This window comes from Hemitrygon akajei, unplaced genomic scaffold, assembly GCF_048418815.1.
Source record: "Hemitrygon akajei unplaced genomic scaffold, sHemAka1.3 Scf000059, whole genome shotgun sequence".
NCBI lineage: Eukaryota > Metazoa > Chordata > Chondrichthyes > Myliobatiformes > Dasyatidae > Hemitrygon > Hemitrygon akajei.
Window position 1 is genome coordinate 3,919,726 of NW_027331945.1, and position 15,832 is coordinate 3,935,557.

The 15,832-nt window shown below is 45.8% G+C and overlaps 1 protein-coding gene across 1 annotated transcript in view; it reads left to right on the forward strand.

Moving 5' to 3' along the window:
• The window catches only part of LOC140721680 (uncharacterized), a 268,559-nt gene that overhangs the window by 188,839 nt on the left and 63,888 nt on the right, over nucleotides 1–15,832 (forward strand). The gene's annotated exons all lie outside the window — the stretch shown is intronic.

The window sequence follows — 15,832 nt, forward strand, 5'->3', positions numbered from 1 at the left end:
CAGTTTTTTCTAACCATCGGGGAATGAGACGGAATATACGGAGTTTACATGGTCACACCGACAGACTAAATTACTGACATTCCGAGCTGGGCTGTGCGGGACATTGACAGTGATGGACATTCCATCAGTGATTTACTGAAGAGTTTAATGTTTACTGAAATACCCGGAGTAGAGGAATTCTCTCAGACCCACTGTCTGAATTCATCTGTTCATCAATTTGTCTGTTTGTGTTTAGACTTGGGATGAATAAATTTGGAGATTCAGGACTGAAGCTGGTGTCTGCGGCTTTGAAAAGCCCGGAGTGTAAAACACGGACACTATGGTAAGTGTCAGACTGTGGGAGATTGTGTTTACAGTCACTGGGTGTCTGACACTGCACATTAATGTGATCATTGATTGTGTCACTGGTATACACTGGGAATTTGTACTATCTCCTGACTCTGTGTGGCCTTTACCCTCACTTTCTATTTCATTTCCAGGCTGAGCAATGTCGGAATCACAGATTCTGGCGCCGAGCATCTTGCCTCCGCTCTCAGTACAAACAGATCACTGACGGTGCTGAACCTGAATGAAAATGCACTAGGAGATTCAGGATTAAAACTGCTGTCTGAGGCTCTGAGGAACACAGAGTGTAAAATGGAGAAAATGTGGTAAGAATCAGGCAGTGAGAGATTGTCTGTACAGTCACTGGGTGTCAGTCACTGAACATTAATGCGATCAGTAATTGTCTTACTGGTAAATATTAGAGATTCATAGCATCCCCTGTCTCTTGGTGTCTTTCATCCTCACTCTCTCTCATTTCCAGGTTGTATAAGGTCGGTCTCACTGATGCTGGTGTCGATGACCTCGTCTCCGCTCTCAGTGAAAACCAGTCACTGACGGAGCTGGATTTGGGATCAAACTGGCTCACAGACCAATCTGTCCCCGTTCTTCGTCGCCTCATAGTGGCTCTCCCGAGTCTGGAGCGGATTTGGTGAGTGATTGTCTTAAAATTCAATGTCATAAAATATCAGCGGATCCGCGGGGTTTCGAATGATATTTGTCAGTGAATGTAGTTGAAACATTAACCCCAGTCCCCTGTAACTGACAGTGTTCATTCTTTCATCTCTTCATTCGTTCATCTGTTTTAGGCTGTGGGACAATCAGATCAGTAGGTCCGGGGAAGAGGAACTGAAGTCTCTGCAGGAACTCAAATCCGGACTGAGTATGATACTGTGAACAGTTGAATATGCGAACACCCCCGCCCACATTTTGACAGACCTTCCGCCCAACCCCTCCCCCGCGCCTTTAACGGCCACGCGTCAGTTTTAATTCCCAAAGTTTCTAACGGACACCGTCTCCAGAAGCACGCTTTGTGACGTCAGAGTCCGTTCCAGAGGACGTAATTCCACCTCCAGACAAGCGGAACTGCCTCCGAAGGATATCCAGTTCGGAGAGCACCCCCCAAGTGACGCAGACTGTAAGAGCCCAGTGGCAGTGCTCATGGGACACCAGTCCTGTGATGGGATTTATCCGGGGAGAGAATCCTTTTGCTCACTTTGCTGAGGACGGTACATTCCGCAGTGTTGTCGATATAATGATGTTAAATTGACAAATATCCGCACTTTTAAATTGAAAAAGAAACTGCACCTCACATGTCCTTTAGAATTATCCCCATCTGATCTTAAATCCATGGCCCCTGTTGCTTGACATCTCAACACTGAGGAAAAGGATACTGTTCATCGACAATAGCTCAGCATTTAATACCATCCTTCCCACAATCCTGATTGAGAAGTTGCAGAACCTGGGCCTCTGTACCTCCTTCGGTAATTGGATCCTTGACTTCCGAAACCGGAAGATCACAGAGCATGCGGATTGGTGATAACATATCCTCTTCGCTGACAATCAACACTGGCGCACCTCAGGGGTGTGTGCTTAGCCCACTGCTCTACTCTCTGTATTCACATGACTGTGTGGCTAGGCATAGCTCAAACACCATCTATAAATTCGCTGACGACACAACCATTGTTGGTAGAATCTCAGTTGGTGACGAGAGGGCGTGCAACTACCTGGCACTCAACATCAGTAAGGCAAGAGAGCTGATAGTGGGCTTCAGGAAGGGTAAGACGAAGGAACACATACCAATCCTCATAGAGGGATCAGAAATTGGGAGAGTTAGCAGCTTCTAGTTCCTGGATGTCAAGATCTCTGAGGATCTAACCAGGCCCCAACATATTGATGTAGTCATAAAGAAAGCAAGACAACAGCTATATTTTATTCGGAGTTTGACGCGATTTGGCATGTCAAAAATACATTCAAAAACTTCTATGTACCGTGGAGAGCATTCTAACAGGCTGCATCACTGTCTGGTATGGGGGGGGGGGGGGGGGCTACTGCACAGGACCGAAAGAAGCTGCAGAAGGTTGTAAATATAGTCAGCTGCATCTTAGACACTGGCCAACAAAATACACAGGACATCTTTAGGAAGCAGAGTCACAGAAAGGCAGCATCTATTAGGAATGATATTATTATATTTTTTTCTCTATGCTAGATTATGTAATGCATTGAACTGCTGCTGCTCAGTTAACAGATTTCACGCCACATACCGGTGATAATAAACCTGACTCTGATTCTGAAGTTACTGTCTGTCTAATATCTCTATGCCACTCATAAACTTAGAAACGTAATCAGATCTACTCTCAGCCTCCTCTGCTCCAGAGAAAATAGCCCCGGTTTGTCTCAACTCCCATTATCGCGCATGCTCTCTAATCCAGGCAGCATCTTGGTTAACGTCTTCAGCGTCCTCTACAAAGCCTCGACATTCTTCCTCGTATGGAGCCACCAGAGTGAAATGGGTTACCCTGGGTGCGGCCACACGTTGCTAAGTTCTCCATCTCTCTGGCAATACCATGAGTACTTATTAAGCGGCCTTATGTGCAGTGCCTTGTCAAAAGCCTTCTGAAAATACAAATACGCAATATCCACTAGATCTTTTGCTGTTATATCCTCAAATATCGCATGATTTCCCATCAAGGGGACAAAGCACACTTCGGCCGATTTTATCATGTGTCCCTAAATCTCATCCTTCAACACATTCCTAACCATGAAGTTGGACTAATTGGCTAATAATTTCCCAGTTTTCCCTCGCCAAATTCTTTAAGGAGGGGACCTACATCTGCAATTTTCCTCTCCTCGGCAATCATTTCAGTTTCGACTGAATCCTAAAAAAAACAGTATCAATGCCTTCTCAATCTCTTTACTTATTTTTTTCATTTGCTTTTCTACCATCAGACCTTTCAGCTACCCAAGCACCATCTCATTAGTAACTGACACTCTTCAATTACTGGCGTACTACTGGTGCCATTCGGAGTGAAAACTGTGCAACAAAATTATTGAGATCATCCGCCATTTCTTTCTGTCCCCAATTATCACCTCTCCTGCATTACATCCACTATCTCCTCTTTTTTGCTCCTTAAATCTCTGGAAAACAATAGATTTTTGTATACTCAAACACGGATGGAAGAGAAAACGTGCGGTGGATCGAGACAGGTGTTGAGTGAGGAGGGAGGGAGAAGGGATCAGTGAGGTTGAAAGGGTGACGTAAGGCATTTCCCAGCTGATTGGCCCTTCACTCAACACTGGAATAGTCCCCAAACGACACGTACTGACCTGTTTATTTCTAATAGAGCCGTGTCAGTCCCCAACTAGTCCCCTGTCCCGCTCACACCTCAAAGCCCTGCGTCAGTCCCAAACTAATCCCACTGTCCCTTTCTCTCGTCACAGCCACGAGTCAGTCTACAAAGTTATTAATTGAGGGAAGTGGAATAACGATGCTATAAGACTGGTCATTGGAGCGTTGAATCGGGAAGGGATATGCTCCGGGGAATGCACAACGGAAATATGGACGTATTTCAGGCAGCACTTGCATGGGGTTCTGAACAGGTTTGTCCATTCAGGCAGAGAAAGGATTGTCGTGTGAAGGAGCCATGGTTGACAAAAGATGTGCAACATCTGGCCAAAAGGAGGAAATAAGCTGACTTAAGGTTTATGAAGTAAGGGTCTGAAAGGGCTGTAGAAAATTACAAGTTAGACAAGAAGGAGCTGAAGAAATGAATTAGGAGAGATAGAACGGTCTTCAGAATGTCTTTGTGAGAAAACCCCAAGGCATGCTGCAAGTATGTGAAACAGAGAATGACTAGAGTGAGGGCAGGGCTGATAGGGATAGAAGATGGAACATGTACCTGGAGTCAGGGGAAGTCGGGTAGGTTCTTAATGAAGATATTCATTCAATATTCACCAGTCAGGAGGTCCTTCTGTTTATGAAGACAGTGTTAAATGGGCAGATCTGCTAGAACATGTCGAGATTAAGAGAAAGGTTGCCTGGGACTTTTGAAAAAAATTAGAATAGATAAGTCCTCTTGAGTGGTCAGGATAAATACAGGTTACTGCAGGAAGTGGGTGAAGAGATTTCTGCACCTTTGGCAATGATCTTTGTGTTATCACTGACCGCAGAATTAGTGCCAGGTTAGAGCGTGGAAAGTATTATCCCTTTATTCAAGGAAGTGAGTAAGGAAGCTGTGAAACTTATAGTCCAGTGAGTCTTACTTCAGCGGTGGGCAAATTAGAGACAGGATTTACGAGAACTTGGCGAAGCTGAACCTGATTGGGGAAGGTCAGTTTGGCTTTATGAGGGGCAGGTCAAGTCTCACGTGTCTGGTCGAGCACATTGATAAAGTTAGAGAAGTTGATCTGGTATAAATGGACTTTAGTATATGAATGATTTAGATGAGGAAGTAGAAGGGAGGAGTTTGTAAGTTTGTAGATGATATGGAGGTTGTTGAAGTTGTGGATAGTGCAGAATATTATCATAGAATACAGCATCAGGATGCAGAACTGATCTCATAAGTGGATGGACTTCAAACTCGAAAGTCGTGAAGAACTTCACTCTAAAAGGACTAATTTTGTGGCAGATTGCAGTGCTAGTGGTTGGATTATCCGCAATGTAGAGGAACTGAGGCACAACAGGGTCCAAATCCATAGATTCCCTCAATGTTTCCTCATAAGGTAGGGTGGTTAAAAAGGCATATGCCGTGTCGACCTTCATTAGTACGGGTCTTGAGTTCCATAGCCACGAGATAATGTTGTAAATCTAAAATTCCTGGTTAGACCACACTTGGAATGCAGTGTTTAGCTCTGAGCGCCTCGTCGTAGGAGTTTTGTGGCAGCTTTTGAGATGTTGCAGAGGTTTACCTGGATGCTGCCTGTTATGCAGAGCACATCTTATGAGGACAGGTTGAGCACGCAAGGGCTTTTCGCTTTAGAGTGGAGAACTTGAACTGACTTAATAGAGGTGTACAAGATGAAAAGCAAAGGAGAACAAGTGGATAGCGAGAGACTTTTCTCCAGGGTGGAAACGGCTGACATGATGGGGCGTAATTTTAAAGTGACTGGAGAAGATTAGAGGGGATGTCAGAGAAAGAGTGCGTGGAATGACTTGCCACGGGTGGTGGAGGGGCAGAAATATTAGGGACATTGTGGTCTTAGATAGGCACTTGGATGAGCGACAAGTGGAGGACTATGATGGAGGGAGCAGCTATTTCGAACTTCGAGGAGTGTCTAAGGCTCGCACGTTCTGGGCTGAAGCGACTTCATTGTGCTGCTAAGTTTTATTGAATCAAATTTGGTGAACACTGTGGAACCTATATCCGTGCAGATTATGAAAGATGCAAAAACAATTGGGCTGCTGTCATGGGGCATTTAGACTTCCCCACTATTAAGTGTTTTTTTTTATTGCAACTGATTTAGAAAGGTCACCTTTTGCCAGGTGCATCCAGAAGAGTTTCTTAAATTAGTATGTAGTTAGTCTAACAGGTCCAGGAGCTTGTTTCGAGGAAGCAAATTTACAGGTCTGGTAACTGTGACAGAAGACGCTGATTACGAATAAGCACGTTAATCATTTAATTACAAACAGCAATTGGTTCAATCAAATATCTATGTACCCCCGCACCACCGAACACAAATTACACAAGCTACAAAACTATATTCCACAATCAGATACTTTGTTACAAATGTATATGGGCGCCTCCATAACTGCACAGATTGTCCCAATGTTTCTTCAGTGATGGGCACAACCTCAGTGTGAACACTGAGGATCAAAGAGGACCGAGCCTCTCACACCTGCTGTTCCTCTGTCCCTGAGATACCGGAAATCTGACACCAGCCCTGTAGCACACCAGGCAACCAATGGGAAGCTGCCGTTGCATCGTTCATGTGGGCCAATCGATGATCGCCACGGTAGAAACATCTATAAGAAAGATGTAAACTAGGCCCTCACATGACAGAGCTGTAGAGGGCCTGGTGTTGGCTAATGAGCCCGGCCAGGTGATAAACACTTCACTGAATGAACAGTTCGGGAACAGCGAACACAACACCTTAAGGTTTAACATAGCTACAGATCCCTTCTTGTTTATGCTATATACCTCAGAATTTAGATAGAACACCTCAGGCCATCTGCAGAATTTTTCTGTGGGCTCAGCATTAGTTGGGTGTATAAAGCCAGGATGGGAGGATGGATACAGGGCCATGGTGGAGGACTTCGTCAAATGATGCAAGCTGAACCATCTGCAGCTCCGCATCAGTAAGACAAAGGAGATGGTGATTAACTTTAGGAAGACCAAGCCTGCATTGCTCCCTATTAGTACTGATGGTGAGGATGTGATGTGCTGAGGACCTACAAGTGCCAGGGGGTCGAAAGATGTGAGTGGCTGCGTTCAAGGAGGGACAGATTTGCCTCTACTTCCTAACGACACAGAGGTCCTTTGGAGTATGCAGACTTCTCCTTCACATGATCTACCAGTGTGTTGTAACCAGAACTATCTTCTATGCAGGGGTGTGCAGGGGCAATGACGACGACACAGTGATCCCAACAGGCTCAATAAGCTGATGAGAATACCTGGCTCCATTATAGGAGATAAACTGGACCCACTGGAGGCTGTGGTCGAAAAAAAGACCCTCAGGAAAATTGTGGCAATTCTGAACAATGTTTCCTGGCCCCTGGAAGCCACCTTGGCTGAACAGAGGAGCGCTTTCAGTAATAGACTAAGACAACTGCGCTGCTCCAAAGAGTGCTATATGAGGTCACTGAAATTAGTCAACCCGTAGCCAGGGAAGTGATAACTCCCTCCTGTTAGACTGTTATTAACCTCTGTTAACCAGAATTCTGCTTACCAGACCCTACTATTGCCGACACCCTGTACAATACTTTCATCACCTCTTACTTGGATGGTGCAAATTTGGAAATCTTGTCAGGTTTGTATTGTAAACTTGGACATCTTATTTTTAAATTTTTATTCTTTCTTACTTCTCTTCTAATATTTGTATATCTGTGAACTTGTAATGCTACTGCGGCACTGGAATTTTCTTCAGCTTCATCGAAGTATCTATCTCTCTTTAAGGATATGCATGGACCTTGCGAGAGAGTAATAAACTGAAAAGAGTAAATTACGAGAACAATCAGCAGGAACTAGGAAGACATAATAAACTGTTTTGGGGCAAGGCCACAACCAACATTTGGAGGGTGTTTGTAGTCTAACTGCACTGAATACAGGACATCTATCTTACAGTCTGAAGGAATGACAAGGATCACAAGGCCAGAAAACTAAGGATGTCGAGGGAAGTCAAGATGAAAAAGGAAAAATATATGAAACTTCAGAAGCCAGAATCAAACAGAGCCCTGGAGAATTGAAAAGAAGCAAGAACTCTGGAGGGAATTACGAAATCCAGGATGGGCCATGGAAAGTCCTAGGCAAGTAGGATTACAGACAATCCCAATGATTCTACACATGCATCAGGAGGAGGAGGACAACTATGGAGAAGGTGGACCACTAAAGGATAAAGTGCAAATAGTTGCTTGGATGTGAAGAATGTTGTTGAGGTCCTTGATGAGAACCTTTCATCAGTACTTACCAAGCAGAAGGAGGTAGAGATTGGGGAGATTAGTGCCAAGAGTATTACCATGTCAGAGCATTTGGAAATAAAGAAGAAAGTAGTGTCAGGTCTCGTATATAGCATTAAGCTGGACAATTCCCTAGTGCCTGATGTGATATAAACCAGCTTATTGAGAAAGACAAGTGAAGAGTTTGCTGGGGTCTTTACCAATGTCTTTGTGTCCGCCCTCACTGCAGACAAGGTCCTCGAGGACTAGTGAATAGCTAATTTTGATCCATTATTCAATAAGTGAACCAGGGTTAAACCTGGAAACTATAGACCAGTGAGTCTCAGATCAGTAGTAAGAAAGTTAACGCTGAGAATTCTTACAGATTTATGTTTATTTGTAAGAAGCATGGCTTAATTAGGGAGAGTCAGCATTGCTTTGTTCATGGCAAGTCCAGACTCACTAACGATAGAGTTTTTGATGAGCTGACGAGGTTTAAAGAAGGATGACGTATAGATGTTGATGACATGTATTTTAGTCAGGTGTTCGGTAAACTCCCGCAGGGGAATTTTATCCAGACTTAAGTTGCATGGGAATTGTATTCAGAACAAGTTTACTGGGAAGTGGTTGAAAGGACTAATTCTAACTGGAGGTCTGTGATTGGTGGTGTTCCACGGGGATCTGTACTGGGATCTCTGCGTCTGTTGTCTGTATAAATGACCTGGATGAAGATGTACATGGGTGCATCAGTAGATATGCAGATGATTCAAAGATCGGAGGTGTGATAGAATAGCTAACTTGCAAACAATACAGAGGGATATCCTGTAGAACTGTTACTGATATCGGCAAAGAAATGACAGATGAAGTTTAACCCAGCCAAATTAGAAGTTTACACTGTTCAGGGCAAAACCCAAAATAACACGGTCTTACACTTATCAAGTTTTGATGAATAGAGGGATCTCAGGGTCCAATTTCATCGCTTTCTGAAAGTAGCTGCACAGGTTGAAAGGGTGGATAAGGCGGCAAATGGTATGCTTGTCTTTAAGACCAGGCTCATTACACAACTCCAGATCCACTGCAGCTCTGTCATGTAAGGGGTGGGGGGGAGGCGTTAGTTTCGTTGTTGGTTGAAAGCCGCTTCTACCGTGCCGGTCAGTGATTGGCCCACATGAGTGATGCAGCAGCTCCTTCTCGATGGTTACCTGTTGTTCCACAGTGCCGGTGTCGGATTTCAGGTATCTGAGGGGTATGATAGACAGTGTGGGAGGCTCTGCCCCCTTCTTTCATCCCCAGGCACTTGGGCTCACACTGACCATCGCTGAAGAAACTTTGGGGAAGTCTGCTGCCAATATGCACAGGCCCTTGTGCACTCTTAGCTAATTCTTAACTAATAGAATATTTAGTTTTATAGCTTGTGTACTTTGAGGGGTCTTAGATTTTGCTCCAACCTTTTACTGTTTGTAACTAAATAAGTATCTTCTGCAGAGCACTGACTCTGAAATTTATAAATCAGAATATTACTGGAGTTGCAAAGCACAACAACAAAGAAATATATTTTTTTAAAACTGACTGGTTTGATCTATCTGCACCACAGCCCTCATACACCTTACATCCATGTACGTATCCAAATTTCTCTTTAGAATAAAAACCAAGCCTGCATCCACCACTTCCAGCAGCATCCCGTTCCACTCTCACCAAAATCTGCGCAAAAATATTACCCCTCAGATTCCCCAAAAACATTTCATCTTTCAATCTTAACCTACAACCAATACTGGGCGTGGGAGTTGAGGGGAAGACAAGGAGGAGAGAGAAGGTGGGCTGTGAGGGGTAAGGAGCACAAGGAGGACAGACGTTCGTGTTTATACTGACTACCTTTCAAAAAAATTCGTGGTCTGAACTTACTTGCTTCATGTTTATGAACTGTAGCCTGTAAATTCTCAAGCATGCACAGCTCTGACTGACTGTTTTCCTCAGCAAGCCACTCCCCTCAGTCACCATCTATGAGATCATAAAAAAAAACTAAAACGATCTATCAGACAGCTACTGTACCCCTTCAAACCTGAGCATGCTTCCTCCGCATATAGCGAAGGAAAAGAGGGGGACGGATCTCAAAGCTCTCCGCTTCTTTTTGGATTCCAGACCTAACCAATTGCCCTCTGCCACCATTCTCCTCCGTCTAGCCGAATTAGTTCTTCCTGTCAATAATTCCTCCTTTGGCTCCTCCCACTTCGTCCAAACCAAAGGTGTAGTCATGGGCACCCGCACGGGTCCAGTTATGCCTGCCTGTTCCAAGCCTTTACGGGTATCCGTCCCCCTCCTTTCCTTCGCTACATCGACGACTGCATTGGCGCAGCCTCCTGCCCGCATGCTGAGCTCATTGACTTCATTAACTTTGACTCCAACTTTCACCCTGCCCTCAATTTTACCTGGTCTGTTTCTGACACCTCCCTCCCCTTTCTTGATCTTTCTGTCTCCATCTCTGGAGACGGCCTATCTACTGATATCTCCTATAAGCCTACAGACTCTCACAACGACCTGGACTATTCCTCTTCCCACCCTGTCTCTTGCAAAAATGCTATCCCCTTCTCACAATTCCACCGTCTCTGCCGCATGTCCTCTCAAGATCAGGCTTTTCATTCCAGGACGAAGGAGATGTCTACCTTTTGTAAACAAAAGGGCTTCCCTTCTTCCACCATCAACTCTGCTCTCAAACACATCTCTCCCATTTCCCGCACATCTGTCCTCACCCCATCCACCCGCCAGCCCACTCGGGATAGGGTTCCCCTTGTCCTCACCCACTACCCCAACAGCCTCCAGGTCCAATGTATAATTCTCCATAACTTCCACAACCTCCAACAGGATCCCACTACCAAGCACATCTTTACCTCTCCCCCCCCCCTTTTCTGCTTTCCACAGGGATCGCTCCCTTCACGACTCCCTTGTCCATTCATCCCTTCATCCCTTCCCACCGATCTCCCTCCTGGCACTTATCCTTGCAAGGAGAACTTACACTTCCTCCCTCACCACCATTCAGGACTCCAGACAGTCCTTCCAGGTGAGGCGACACTTCACCTGTGAGTCGGCTGGTGTGGTATACTGCGTCCGGTGCTCCTAGTTTGGCCTTTTATATATTGGCGCGACCCGACGCAGACTGGGAGACCGTTTCGCTGAACACCTATGCTCTGTTTGCCAGAGAAAGCAGGATCTCCCAGTGGCCACACATTTTAATTCCACGCCCCATTCCCATTCTGATATATCTATCCACGGCCTCCTCTACTGTCAAGATGAAGCCACACTCAGGTTGGAGGAACAACACCTTAAATACCGGCTAGGTAGTCTCCAACCTGATGGCATGAACATTGACTTCTCTGACTTCCGTTAATGTCCCCACTTCTTACCCCATCCGTGATATATTTAAAGGCAACACAAGTGAATCTGCAGATGCTGGAAATAAATAAAAACACAAAATGCTGACAGAACTCAGCAGGCCAGACAGCATCAATGGGAGGAGGTAGTGACGACGTTTCGGGCCGAAACCCTTCATCAGGAGATATAAAATATTTTTTTCTCTTTCTCTCTGCCCATCACTCTGCCTGCTCTCCATCTCCCTCTGGTGCTCCCCTCCCCCGTTATTTCTCCCTAAGCCTCCCGTACATTGATCCTTTCCCTTCTCTTGCTCTGTATCCCTTTTGCCAATCACGTTCCCAGCTCTTAGCTTCATTCCACCCCCTGCAGTCTTCTCCTATCATTTCGCATTTCCCCCTCCCCCCACTACTTTCAAATCTCTTACTATCTTTCCTTTCGGTTAGTCCTGACGAAGGGTCTCGGCCCGAAACGTCGACAGCGCTTCTCCATATAGATGCTGCCTGGCCTGCTGCGTTCCGCCAGCATTTTGTGTGTGTTGCTGTGCTTACCAGGAGTTCACCGCAGCGCCACCGGTGGTGGAGGTCTCCATGTCGCTAACTGGCGGTCCTCGTAGCGCCACCGGTGGTTGGAGGTCGCCATATCGCCGACAGCGACTGGAAGTCCCCGTAGTGCCGCCAGTGGCGGGAGGCCCGCATGGTCCGAGGTTTGTCCGAAAGTAAAAACGCTGTCGGTTCGGCAGTCCGGTCCTTTCACTTGGACACCCCGACCTCCATATCAACTTCATCCAGCCGTCTCTGGGCGAACTTTAAAGGGGACCAAGCATAATTCTTCTCAGCGATCAACTGCATGAATATGAATGATTCCGGCTGTAAACGGAAGGGTCACCTCAACATTGTCAGTGTTAATTCACCAGGGGAGACAGTCGAGAGCTATTTTCTGGAATAGACTGTGCAATTTTTTTTAGATTTGGATTCAGGATGAAAACCGTGATTATTTTTGTTATTCCACTGATATTATGAGAAATATCTATTAAGGTGTTTTAAAACGCAAGCGCACCCACACGTAACGTCACACTGGCACCCGCACGCACTCTCCATTCGTGATCTGCCGTCACGTGCGCCACAAACGCGCTGAGGCGGTTTAACGGCTGAGCAAACGATCCCCTGACACCTCCACGCCCTCCCCCCTCCCCCCCCCCCCCCCCCGCCGTTGTCAACAGACGAGTTCGGATCTACGTAAACTCCTTGCACCTGACCAGGTGATCTACGCAATTCCCATTGGTGTGGGGCGATGTTAGTCACTGGTTCACCCAATAGCGGAGGCGGACCAGCCGAGAGGGCGTTACCCCCGCTGAATCATTTCCCGCTCCCGTCCACACTCTCCGTAAAACCCGCAAATCATATGTCACCTTTCTGATTAATTTCTCCTCCGAGTGAGGTTGGGGCGTTTATAACGCGGCTCCTGCGGCAGTGATGTATCACTGAGAGGTAAGAGGAGACCACTCGGCCCGTCGGGTTGATGCCCGGATCCCCGGGGTGGGGGAATTTTATTGAAAGGGCAAAGATGGTGTGAGTTAGAGCGGACAGGATGTTTGTCCCGGTGGGGACAGGAGGGGCTCATCTGTGGAAATGTCTGAGCCCACATTGGGGGCGAACACTTGCAGATGGTTGACTTGCAACAATGGTCCGGGCAAAGAGAGGATAAGAGGGGCATCCAGGCCTGGGGTCTTATTGAATGACAGGACGCGCTGGAGGGGCCGAGTGGCCTGCTCCTCTTCCTGTTATTCGTGTGTTTATAGAGAGTGAATGACCAGACACTTCCTGGGCTGCAGGATGTCCCATTCAGTGTTGTAAGGAATGGTGACTGGAGAGCAGTTGTTGCCAAACAGTGTCAACAATTTGGCTGAGATACCAAATTCAACATAGAAACATAGAAAACCTAGAGCACAATACAGGCCCTTCGGCCGACTAAGTTGTGTCGAACATGTCCCTACCTTAGAAATTACTAGCCTTACCTATAGAAAATAATGATATATAAACAATTGAGGAAACGATGTCAGAAACATCAGGTGAAAGTTCCTTGAGGGTGGCTCCATGGATTTTGGGAACGGATTAGTGATGGCGTGAGTGAAGTTATCTCCTTAGCTTCAAGTGTCCGATGGTTTTGGGGCAATAACAAGTCTGTGGTGCAAGTGAGTGTTTCACTGTGCCTGTGCCGCCCTGTACTTGTACACTTGGCAATTAAACTCACCTGAAAGTGAGAAAACCCCCTGAGGTTTGAGTAGTGATTATATCGTCAAGAGGCTTCAGGGTGACAAAGGGAAACTGAGTGAATGGGGACAGGTCAGCCGGCAAGGAGTGGTCACCCTCTTCTGCAGGAGACACAGAAACACTGAGTGTGTTTAAATGGTGAGGGACTGGTGTACAGTGGTTGGGAGGGAGGTCAAAGGTATTTACTGGAAGAGTTACTGAAAATATCCTGACACTCTTCCTTGAGCTTTGTTGAGTTTGCACCTACAGTACTGTGTAAAATCCTGCTCTCTCTACTCACAGAGGTTCGCTGTGCAAAGAATGAACTACTGCAGTGCCTCAGGCAACACACACACAATGCTGGAGGAAATCAGCAGGCCAGGCAGCATCTGCAGAAAAGAATAGATAGTCAACATTTCAGGCCAAGACCCTTCATCAGGACTGGACTTCAGCCGCAAAGGCAGCATCTGGTGACAGAAATGGCCAGTCGAGATTTTGGGTCGGTGCTCTCACTCTGGACTGTAAGTGATGACTAGAGAAAAAGGGCTGAACTATCGAGTGAGAGCTAGATCCAGGAGAGGGGAGGTGAGTAGCTGGCAGTAGTCACAGGAGGGATGGAGCTGAGCGTTCGGAGTCACACAGGGCGGCGAAGATAGAATTTAATTACACAGTGGTTTAAAAAGAAGTTAGTTAATATTTGTTATAGAGAGAAGAATGAAGATTTTTTCATAGCTGAAATATGAAAACTCTTCCTTTTAGAGAATCGAGGACTGAAAGGTGAACTGATTGAAATGCACAGCATCATGAATGGTTGAAACAGGGACCACAGTCTCAGAAAAGGACTGTTTGGGACTGTCAGGAGGGAAAATGTCTTCCCTCAAAGTATAGTGAATCACAAAACTCAAAAGGCGGTGAGGACTCAGTCTGCCTCCTCACATTAAGCAGCGCTCAGCACATCTGCAGAGACTGCAGGAAGCACAAAACTGAGGATCAGGCAAAAACATCAGGCAGCATCTGTGGAGGGAAATGACCAGCTGACATTTCAGGCCGAGACTGAGAGTCAGGGGACAGTGATCCGTACAGTGAGGGGTAGGGGTGAGGGCAGAGCTTGGAAGATTGAGGGAACTGTGAGGTGGATCCAGGTAGAGGAGGGTGACGACAGATGGAGGAGAGAAGGGTGGAAGTAATGATTGGATCTGGGAGATCAGTGAATAAATTTACTTTGAAGTATGAAATAAAATTACACACAGGTCACCATATACAACGCTGAGATTTGTTTTCTTGTGGGCATACACATTAAATTGAAGAACCAGAATTGAATCAGTGAAGGACAGTCCCTAACAAGGTGGACAAGCAAACAATGTGCTAAAGACAATTGTGCAAATAAAAAAGTGAAAATAAAATAAAATATTAATAATGATGATGATAATAAAAATGAGCAAAAATATCAACAGTTAAAGAGTTCTTGAAAGTGAGTCCATAGGTTGTGGTAACAGTTCAATGATGGGATGAGTGAAATTGAAGATATTCATTATTTTGATGGGTGAGGGGCAATAGCTGTTCCTGAAACTAGTGATGTGAGTCATGAGGCTCCAGTTCCTTTTTCCTGATAGCAGGAGTGAGAGGAGAACATGGTCTGGGTGGTGGGGTCCATGATGTTGGATGCTAATTTCCTATGACACCTGTCCGTGTTGATGTGCTCAATAGTGGGGAGGGCTTTACCCGTAATGGACTGGGTTGTATCCAGAATTCTTTGTAAGACTTTCCCTTAAGGGGCATTGGTGTTTCCCCCTTAGGCCATGATGCAGCCAGTCAATATACTCGCCACCACACATCTACAGAAATTCGTCAAAGTTTTAGATGTCCTACTGAATCTTCACAAACTCCTCAGTGTAGAGATACAGTTATATTTTCTTCATAATTGCACGCACTTGCTGGGCCGAGGTCAGGTCCTCTGAAATAGTAACAGAGGAATTTTAAAGTTGCTGACACTCTCCATCTCTGATCCCCTGATAAGGACTGGCTTATGGACGTCTGGGTCAATAATCATCTCCCTGGTCTTGCTGACATTGAGTGAAATGTTGTTATTGTGGCAACACTCAGCCAGATTTTCAATTTCCTTCCTACACGCTGATTTATCACCACACTTGTTTTGGCCTACGACGGTGCTAACGTCAGCAAACTTGTATATGGATCAGAGCTGTGCTCAGCCGCACAGTCATAGGTGTAAAGCAGGGTGTTAAACACAGTCTCATGGTGACCTGTGCTGATGAGGTTGTGGAGATGTTGTTGCCAATATGAACTG